Consider the following 10,913-nt stretch of genomic DNA (forward strand, 5'->3'; position numbering starts at 1 on the left):
AATATATGCCCCAAACAGATGCCACGGCATGAGGCATATTTAGAAGGATTTTGGGGACTACTACATCGCAGCTAAAACGCTTCCCTGGGTCTTTTCTGTTGAGATCCATTTGCCAGTGAAATAATTTTTTTCTCTAATATGATGTGGATCATAGCAACAGTGGGTTCAGATGTAACCATTTCGGAGCAGAGGCCTAGCTCAGTATGCCAGGAAAAAAAAAAAAAAAAACGCACCACAAAGAACATTGAGATGAATGGCTCTATTTTATGAGCCATAAAAGTTTTATTCATCTTGACACTGAAACAGGTTTAGGCAGTGAGTTGACACGCCTTAAATAAATAAGTGGAATTAATTCCCCGGCTCGGGAAACAATAGCAGCATGCATGCAGCACGGAGAAATGCCCCATTGTTTCCTGTGGCTGCCTGATATTGATATTATTTCTGTTTTGCTGTGCTGCTTCCTCAGGGGCCTGGTTGATCCACTTCAGATTCATCCCCTGTTTTATTAGAGGTTGAAAAAGGTTCAAGACCTGGTTGTACCACAGCTCCCACCGACAGCTAAGGAACCAGTTTGGCGTCTGGTTTGTCTGTTGTTTTACTGCTGACCTTCAAATCAACTTTAACCCCTGACCTCTGGAGGCATCTATCATGACAAGAGGCTGTTTAACACAAATGGTGCCCATTTATAGGGGAAGAGACTCCGAAGATTCCCTTTTTATGAAGAATTTAGTTTTTCACCCCTCTTTTCTCAGTCACCACAGGTGAAATCCCTCTTAGCAGCTGGCTTATGAAATAATCTGAAGGGAGGCCTTAATGAGCAGAAAGCACCCTCAGCTGGAGATAAATATATGCAAATGAGATGCACAAACAAAGGAGCCTGGACAGAGAAATATCTGCAATTCCAGCAAAATGCGGCCTGCAGCTCGAGGATGAACAGCTTTGATAAAATGGTAACAAAAAGCACCTTTTTCTCCTCCCGCGTGGTTTCCATTGCAACAGACCATTGTCCCTGCAGCCAGCGAGCAGGCAGAGGTTCTCTGCGCTATCTCAGGAAACTGTTCAAACATTTGTTTTAAGACATTCAGGAAATACAATCAATGGACTGCGTCTTTGTTGCTGTTGCGTGGGTTGGGTTTGGTTTTGTTTTTCCCTGTGTCCGATGTTCCTGTCGTGAGTTTACCTGTTGGTCTGCCTGGGGTTTGCTGCCGCTGTGTCGCTGTGCCAGCTCACATTTTGGTGACTGTTTTCTCCTTCCACTTAGAAAGATTTTTTGCGTTTTTTTTTTTTCATTTCCGTGGAAAGAGATTTCAAGTAATAACTAGTCAGAATCGGCTTTGAGCAGCACCCAAACAACTAGTTTTAATGATGGCAATCAAGTGTGTAGAGCTAATTCACAGACAGGCATGTAACATGCTGATTTTAATAAGCTTTAAAAAGGCAATCTCTAACTTTTAAAAGTCTCTTTTTAATTTAATCGTCCTTGGTTCATATGATGCCAAAACAAACAAAGCCATTAAAATATGTTTTCAATATGTATCCGCAGTGTTATTTGATGGTGTTTTAAATTAGCATCGTGTTGGTAAAATATTGATTTGATGAGCTTTAGAAGTAGAAAAGCTGAAATCATCAACCTGTTTTTGGGGGGTGGAGGGTGGACCACATTTTTCTCTAGAAATGAACAAAACCCCAGCCCCAAGGTGTCACCAGGGAGAGGCTGGACTCCGAGGCAAATGACCGCATTGGAGCATATGTGCTCTGTTTATGCAGCTAAGGTGAGAGATGAAACACTGCGCACGTCACATGTGTCAACATGCTATCAGTCTGAAAGCGCCACACTGTTTGGCGCCTTCATTTATAACACAAGCCCAGCACTGCACAGCAGAGACAGACGAGGATCGTTACACTTCCTTCACCTAAATGGTCTCATCCTGTAGCCGGCGTGGGAGGGGAGACATTCCTTCCCAGGACTGCGTAGCTTTCACATTGTATGCGCATTTCATCAGGCAAATGTCAAATTTGTTAATAACAAGAGAATCTCCTCATTTTTAATCGTGCCACTCCTGTTGCACCGGGTGGAGGCGGGGGCAGAGGAAGGCAGGGGCGGGAGGGAGTTAACAGCCTGGCGAGGTCGGCCAGGGGAGGAGGCGAAGGGGCTTCTTGGGGCTGAAGACGACACGTGGTCTGTGATCTCGACGTCGGGATCTGGGCACCGTGGAATTCAGAATTTCAGGAGTTAACAGGAACTTGGAGCTGTCAGGGATGCTCTCTGCAGCCCGGGTTTGAGGCAGCATAATTATGTTCAAGCGTGGTTGTTGGGAAAGGGCAAACAGCATCTTAGACACAGAACAATGAAATTACAGCTGAGATTTAGGGTAGCAAACGCCGTCTTCTCGAGGCTTTTATGATTCATTATTTCCCATTAAATACAGTATTAGAAGTGTACACGAGATAGCTCATGGTTGCTGCTCTCCGAGCACATTATCTATATTACACAGGTCTGGGGAGCAGAATTAGAAAACTTTGGGGGAATGAGCAATATGTGTTTGCTGATAGAAGTACCATATGGCTCATCTTCTTCAATTGCTTTCATTGCGACTCTGATGCTGGAGAAATTAAAGTTTTATTTGATGTGGCACAGCTTAATGAACTGTCTTCTGTTAGGAAAATTGAATATGTTTCCTGTTATTCGAGCACAGAGCCTCCCTGGTTTGGCTGATGGGGGATGCATTATGTATTGTTTATTTAGCATTTTGAAAACAAAAGCAAGATATGGAAGGTAAAATTGATTACTGCTGGATTGCATTATATAATCAAGTTTTCTCCCTTTAAATTTCCCTTTACAATCCTTCCGTAATGTTTTCACAGGAGATCGGTCCAGGTTTTTGTGTTTCAGAAGGACACAGAGCTTGGTTTTATCAAAATGCCTGTATTTGTAAACAAGCCACATGGAACTCTAAACTCAGTGTGGTTATATTTATAAAGTTTGAAGGATGATGTTTGGGAAGAAAGAAAATAATTCAATTTGTGTGAATCTAATTACAAAACTTCTAGTGAGCCCCCAGTCGGTTTTGAGAGGATCTAACATTTGGAGAGTAGAAGGGGGATGACATTTTCTTTTGTTTGAAATACACCACTTAAGAACGTGCTGGGGTGGAGCCATAGGCGAAGGCAAGGCTTTTCATATTTGGAAATACAAACCTCAAAATACCAAGTTTTAAGTTTGTGAGCTAGTGATCAGCAAATGAAGAGATGGATTAGAGCTGTAAATTTTTTAAAAAATGAAGTTTACATTTCATGAATTTAGATTTTATTAATGAATATGTATGATGAAAGGTAATCAATAATCAAAAAACAACCTACATGCTGGGAAAACTGAGATGCCCATCCATGCGAATGCTCTCTGCTCCCTGAAGAATCTGTCAAGAGATGCATTAAGCATTTTCCTACATTTCTTCATGTTTGCTCTGGATTGGACCCTTTTAAAAAAATCTTTAAAACCTGGATCATCTCTAAACACACTGGACATAAACTCGTCTTCTAATCTTTGCTTTTCTTTCTTTCATTTTTCAGTGAGTAACATTCTTCACATGTGCTGATGACTCAGACACTCCCATGTGCAACAAGCAACTAAGATAAAACATGGTTAAAGTGAACCAACATTTATCTGGAATATACAGTCCTGACCGCCTCCCCCCCTCCAAAAAAAGTCATTTGTCTTCCGTGCCCTGTTATGTTTTGAAGATTCTGGCAAATATGGCAGTTAAACAAACTTCTCACACAGTCTGAATACTGTCTTTTCAAGAGACGCTTCCAATGTTTATAGCCCATAAGTAAGAGGGAAAAAAATCTGGTATTTAACCAAGAATAGTGCTCTTGAAAACGTCTCTGAACAAAGTGTTTAAGCAAAACTTTGGCAACAGATATTCTCAATTCTTCATTCTTCCTGTGATTTTTTTTTTTTTTTGGAGGGGAGAGTTTGCGGGGTAGGGGTGAGGGGAAGAATTCTCTGATTCTGACATTTTGTTCTTTTTCCTAAAATGAACAAATTAAGTTTTAAAACTGAATGCCTGGCTGGGGACCTGTTCATACAAAGTTCCTTTCGAGCCAGTTGAGAGAAAAACATCACATTTTTATGAACCCCATCTCTTGACAGGGGCCTCGGAGGAGGAACACCATTATGCATTGTTATCAGCGTGGTGTAATTTGACTGTTGACAAAGTATCGGTGGCAGTGAGAATGAGCGCAGTTAGGAGTGTGGCGGATTGTAATCAAGAAGATGCTTAGCTGTGCAACACTGCATCTTGAGCAGATTTGAATCAACATTGCCTTAAGGGGACACACACACATACCAAAAGGAAAAAAAATCCATTAATTTTTAGAGGGAAAATTAGAGTGGCACTTGATGAAGTGAAATTTGACATGCGTTAATTGCTCTGCAGCTCTCCTAATTAGAGATTTTCAAATTCTTTTACTGCTGTCACCATGATGGCACATTGTCTTGCTGGACAAATAGTAAAATTGCAAATTGGTTTGATCAGGAAGTTTGCCTTCCGAAGATGGGACCGAATCCTCTAGTCCACTTCCGCAACGTAGACAGCTGGAGAGCAACAATGACCTTTGCCTTTACCTTCACTCCAGATTTTAAAAATAGGCTTTATATTAAAATAGTTCCATTATGAGACTTACTGTACAGGAAGCAGGTGCTCACGCGACTTTCTTCAACAGATGGAAATATTCCTTGGATACTCACTTACGCCTCTCCCTGCTTCATAGGAAATATTTCAGGTGGAAAAAGAAAGCCAGTGAAATGCTCCATGATATATACATTCTTACATTTCTACTGAGAGTCCTCAGAAATTGGAGAGAGGTGGATTTTTTTTTCAAAGGCCATGTTCCATTTTTCCCAGGTCCGGAGTCTAAGGCAACACTGCTCCAGGTTCCTCTTTTTGTTTCAATTGATTATATGACTGTTGGCCCTTAGGATGGCATCAAGTATGATACCTTAGTAATCTTAGTTTCCCTTTTTCAACTCCTGTTGTGTAGCCCCTGAACCTTTCTTAATTCATTAACATACTGAATTTTTTCAATTTTCCATTTTCTTGCAATAACAATATTAATGCCGGGGTGAAAGCTTGATTGGAGCTAAATTACTTGTTACCTGCTGGCATTTATTTATATGGCATTGAATTATAAAGCTTTGCTATTGTCATGCCTTGGGCGAATTGTTTATGACACCAGTAATAGGAGTAATTGTTATTGTTGAAATTACCTGTCAGCTACCCATAGCAGTGGCCCTTGTCCCACTGACAAATAGTGACAAGGGAGAGGTATCCTCCATGCGTCCCCCTGATGGCTTCTCCTCTGATAATAAGAAGTGCAGGGCCTCTGATAATTTGCCTGTCACTGTTGAGTGCAGCTCAGAGAGAGTTGGCCAAATTGTTGTCATTCACTTTGACAAAGACAGCAAAATGCTCCCCGTGCAGGAGGAGGATTATCAAAATAAATGAAATCACTTACACCCCCTTTGTTTGTTTGGCTCAAGGATTGCCTGGCTTTGTATGAGGTTGTGGAGTCAAGGTCCAGTTCTGAGGGCACACCTCTGTGCAGGCTGGGATGAGGAGCCCAGGGAAGGACAGCCACGCTCAAACACTTGCTATTGTGCTGTTCACATTGGTTAGGAAAACATTATATTGAGAGAGAAAGTCAATAGAATTGTAACAAGAAGTCTAAACATGTGGCTGAGTGCATTAGCTTATAGTACATATAAAATTCACACCTTTTCTCCCCTGCTTTCCTTTTACCCTTATTGTATTTTTTTTGACCCAGGCAGGCATTCAAATTCAATACACATTTAAAAGTGTACTGATTTCCTGTTTGCAATCGAGTTTGCATTAAAAGTTTAGAAATCTGCATTTCTGACTCTTACAGCTTTAAAAGATTATACAGTCAAATTTAGGATTATTATTTCAAATGGCCAGTTCCTTCCCATAAATTTCCTTTTATTTATATACTATCTCCATGTGTAAAGAGATAAATGAAACGTACTTCCAGGTATGAAGCATCAATTATCACAGGCGTACAGGGGAAGGAAAATGGCCCTGTTATTGCCAGAGCTCAAATATAAATATTTGCATTTTAAAACCCTTTGGTTGCAGCTTGTGAACCTGTCATGGGGGGGGGGGGGGGGGAGGGGACGGAATTGGAGGGGAGCAGCAGTGGGGGATGGTGTCTGGGAGTGTCCATGCCAGAGAGAAATGGACGTTAAGCTAATCAAACCTTTGCTCCGTAAAAACCAGAACCAGTCTCACCTCGCCACAAAAGGCATCATTTCATAGCAGGAAAATTCTTATTTTTAAGGTGCCTGTGAGGCTCCTTCTCATAGATCTTCTTGACAAATACTTGCTGTTACAAGAAGTCAAAAAGAAAAGGGAAAAATAACAAGGATAAATGTAAAATATTGGCTCCTTATAGGATAGTCATCAGCTGTTTATTGGTCTCTACCAGACGAGTAATGACCAACCACAGTGTTAAGTGCCAGCAACACTGCCTTGGGCCTTTCTCTCCTAGCACCAGCCATTATCTGATTAAAGAACCTCCAAAGAAGTCACTATTGCATAATTTTATGGGTCTGAGCAGCGCAGGTTGGCTGGCAGAAAAACTACCTACAAGGGTTGATAAAGCAACAGTGAAACATGATTTTATTTACTCCACTTACACCTTGCACTCTGAAAGAGGCTCTGAGCGTCTCAGACGCTGGTGGCTGCAGAAGAGACCTAAAATTGGTTCAGATAGGAACCGTGAGGGTCGTGGGGGGGGAGACAGGAGAGACGACATGATCCATTCCTTGCAGCTCTTCACGGGCTGCGCAGTTTGAAGTAATGAGTAACACTATTACTAGCCCCTTCCTAGGTGTTGTGTATTTAAAGCGAGTAGATAGGTCTGTAGCAGTGCTAAAATCAGACATACGACGAAAGGGATAAAATGTGTTTCTAATCCTTAATAACCATGTATTCTTCTAAAGGCAGCCGCTCCATGGTTAACTGTGTTGAATGTCCCTGATTAACAAGTGGAAGGCAGTGACATAATTAAGAGGTTATCTGTAGTAATAAAAATGCTCAAACCTGTCTTGGAATGTGATCCCTTTAACAGATAATTTTTAAGAATGTAGCATGTCCTTGCTTCCTCTGTCGAGACACACGTTAGTGATCCCAGGAGAGAAAATAAACATACGTTTTTAAATGAAGATATTTAAAATGTACCCCATATTTCAGCGTGTTGCTGTAACCTGGTCTTTTTTATGTTCCTCCTATAAAACCTAAATTAAGCCTCTTAGGAGTGGTTTTGCTGCAGATTTCGTCTAAAAACACCACACATTTTAAATGGTTCCAGTACTTGAGTGCACTTTAATATGTAATCACTAATGTGGATTCTCTTCTCTCTTGCAAGCACCAGCCTTTGTAAAATGATGAGACTTCTTTAAATGTAGCTTCATTTGAAATGTAAACTCCTAACAAACAGTAATTGCTGCTATAGCTCTATTGATGAAGTGACTGGCAGCAAATCTCTCTCAATCTCCCTCTCTCTCTCTCTCAACATTTGGAAACACCCATCAGTGTCAAAGGAAAGTGCACACGTCTCCTCCGCCGCTCTAAATAAGGCTCAGCAATGTTAAGAAAAATGTCAGAAAAAGCTCAGTGGATTAAAGGAGTGTTTCTGCACCGTGTCAGGGGAGATGGCAGGGCAGCCTGGTCTGCAGGATTCGGAAAGATACTGTTTTCTAAGATGCTTACTCTATAAACCAAATGAGATCTTATTTGGAAAGATTTGATGCTGTGTTTGATAATGTACACCCTTCAGTTGTTTTTCTAAACCGTGTTATTCTTTAATATGCCTTTAGTATGTGGCTTTAAAATCAGAACAATAACACACTGTTCTTTTTGTAGAATGTTTCTCTGCCCGTTTACAGCGTTAAAATACAATTCGGACCCTTTCGTGTATTTTTTTTCTTTTCTATCTAAAATTTCTGGGATGCTCACTCAGCAAAAGCAATGAAAACACGGGGCTCTTACACATGCAAATTCACTGGGCTAATCAGTCCCTTCTTTCCGTAAGTAAAATTTTATATAGCTTTGGAGCTTTTCAGAAGCTTCATTTATATTAAAATATATATATGGCATTTACATTTCAGTTATGTGTTAAAAATAAATAACGAGTGTGAGGTTTTCAGTTTGTTTTTGTTCTATCTTTTCAAAGAATAGTCACTAATTACAAAATAGTATAATGATAGTAAAATATTCCATAGTATTTTAAACATGTAATTAAAAATTTACTGTTTAAAAAAAAACTATTTTACAGATTCAACACTAGATGCCCCTGGAAATGGCAAGGTTAGTTTTACAGAAACAAGGTAAATCTCAGCTGATTTCAAATACAAACTTTTCCAAAACAGGTTAAAAATGAATTTAAACAAATTTGGCTCTTAACCTTTAAAGATTTCCTGCCCGTTTCTGTATGTCCTTTATTACATTAATTTTTTATTTAAATTACACCATTAACTGGATATGAATTTATCAAGAATACATGTATTGATTTATAAAACAGTACCATTAATTATTATAATAGCTAGATGTAGCTGATATTACAAAGCCATTTAAAGGTTTTTAATATAACTTGGACATACATAGATAGATAGACATTATGGACAAGACTACAATTTAAACTGGCTACCAGCAGTTAATGAAATCCTTGATTTATATTCTAGTTTAGAGATTGATTATATTGTTGCTTTGTGAAACTATTTATATTACGCCATTTTTCAAAGGATGTCTCAATAAAAAAGCTAAATAAAATATTCAGTCAATTCCCAAAGCAGATTTTGTTTTCTGTATTTTAAATGCTAGTGAAAATAATTGATTGTGTGTGTTCTAAGCTTTGTCACTTCCATTCCAGAGGTGGCTCTCCTGAAGGCAGCCTCACTTGCATATGCACACTTTCGCACACTTTGGATCCTTGAAGAAACAAGCTCCTTCTCTTTATTTCATTACCCTACCCCCCCCCCACAAGCCCATGTATATTTCACAAAACCCGCACATCAGGACACATAAGTCTTTTTGACGTCTTTTATGTTATGCATTTTTTTTTCTTAAGGTTGTGGAAAACTGGGACTTACCCCAAAGCCGCAAAGCAGGCAATCACGAAGAGTATTTGGGTAATAATGCAATCTGAAGAGAAAAAAAGAAAAATGAGGAAGAATATAAGCAAATAACAGTAACACTTTCAAATAACTTTTCAAATGGTAATTAGGCAGCCAATAGATTGAAAGTTAAATTCTTTTCACATTGTGCTTGGTTTGGGTCTCCTAGTCTATTTATATCACTTTTCCGTGCCTGGCAACATATGTTACCGATTTATTATAGTATTTTTACTGTTAGCAGACAAATCTAAAGGCTAGCTGAGAAGGCTAGCTTCATCTGATGACTTTAACAACAACTGCAGGGCATCCTTGAGGGTGAGCCAATAGGCTCTTTTGAAGCTATAATACTATTAACCATTTTGATGCCGAAATATTCCTTATAGCCAAAGTTGGCTCAGTCTTTTTTGTAGGCACTTCAGGTTTTTACAAACACAAAAGTTGAATGTAAATGATTTGTTTTGTAAATATTTCAGTAGCCTTCCAGGCACTTCTCCTCCACGTGTCTTAAGTTCCCTAAAACCCACAGGAGTGTGTCCGTTTCTTTATTTCCCCCTTTTACAGGACACTGAAATCTGTAGCACACATTTATAAGCAAACAGCTATCCAGCATCAAGCTAAGCTGTCACCTCCCCCTCCCCCATGCCATTAATTCTCTACTACACTACTCAAAGAAACACACATCTTTCAGAGTTTAAATGATCACATTTCTCTCATGTACATACAGCCCAGAAAAGTGAAATTCAAGTGAGATTCATGTGGCTAAGACTTTGAAATTATTTTCCAAATTAGAGATGCCGTATATTCAGACCACTTTCATGGAGGTGTCACAGGAGCTACAGGTTTATGCCTTTTAATATGCCCACATGAAAGTGTCTGTTTTACAACTGTATTTGTGGATTAAACGTATTCATTTTAATAAACTTCCATTTTTGATCATCTGTGATTTAGATCAAAGTATCTAATTGTTTTCATTTAACATTTCTATAAACAATTTCACTCTCCGCTTTAATGTTCATGTGGGTCTCACATGAGATTTTAAGTACAATTTATAGTATTTTCTTTGAGCACGTATACCCTGAAAATTTAGAAATTAAATCTCAGCTATTGGAAGCCAGTATTTCTTGTCTAAAGACCCTAGTTTAACTACCCAATTTTAACCTAACTTTGATGTTAGATCAACCAATACAAAATATATATTCTTTGCAGCACATGGGGGTCTAATTGCCAAAGAAGTGAATTTTTAGGACTTGAAATTCGCTCTGGACCTCTATGATCAGAAGCACTGGGTCATATTATCTGACAAACATATCTAACACAAGCAACTCTGCAAAGCACAACAATGCCACAGTGTTCCAATTTAAGAACTTACACTCATACCTGGGTTTAAGACATCCGTATGCAAAGTTTGACTTCAGAACAGGTGGCAAAATAACTACCATCTGTGCAACCATTTATCTGATTCTAATTTTTATTAAAAACTTATCAGAACTTCATCATTTACATGCCAATATACTTTCTACAATCTTATTGTTGTATTGACTTTAATGGCCTGACTCTCTCACCAAAAGAATATGAAAAATAAAGCGTGAATTTTATGCATATACATACAAGGAGGTTTTCAAAAAGTTGTTGGAAAATGTGGATTATGAAAAAACTATTCACGGTTTTCGAAATTTTTGCAGCAAAATAAATTTATCTTTTAATTTCATCTGTCAACAAA

The 10,913-nt window shown here is 38.9% G+C and overlaps 1 long non-coding RNA gene across 1 annotated transcript; it reads right to left on the reverse strand.

The window, feature by feature from the left end:
• Positions 1 to 244: 244 nt before the first annotated feature.
• LOC127488421 (uncharacterized) lies at positions 245 to 9,446 on the reverse strand. Its single transcript, XR_011386912.1, has 2 exons — positions 3,361 to 9,446; positions 245 to 2,333 (listed from the first exon to the last, which is right to left on the reverse strand). It is a non-coding gene; the product is annotated as an uncharacterized lncRNA (long non-coding RNA).
• Positions 9,447 to 10,913: the final 1,467 nt, after the last annotated feature.

The sequence above is a fragment of the Oryctolagus cuniculus genome, chromosome 2, assembly GCF_964237555.1.
Source record: "Oryctolagus cuniculus chromosome 2, mOryCun1.1, whole genome shotgun sequence".
Classification (NCBI taxonomy): Eukaryota; Metazoa; Chordata; class Mammalia; order Lagomorpha; family Leporidae; genus Oryctolagus; species Oryctolagus cuniculus.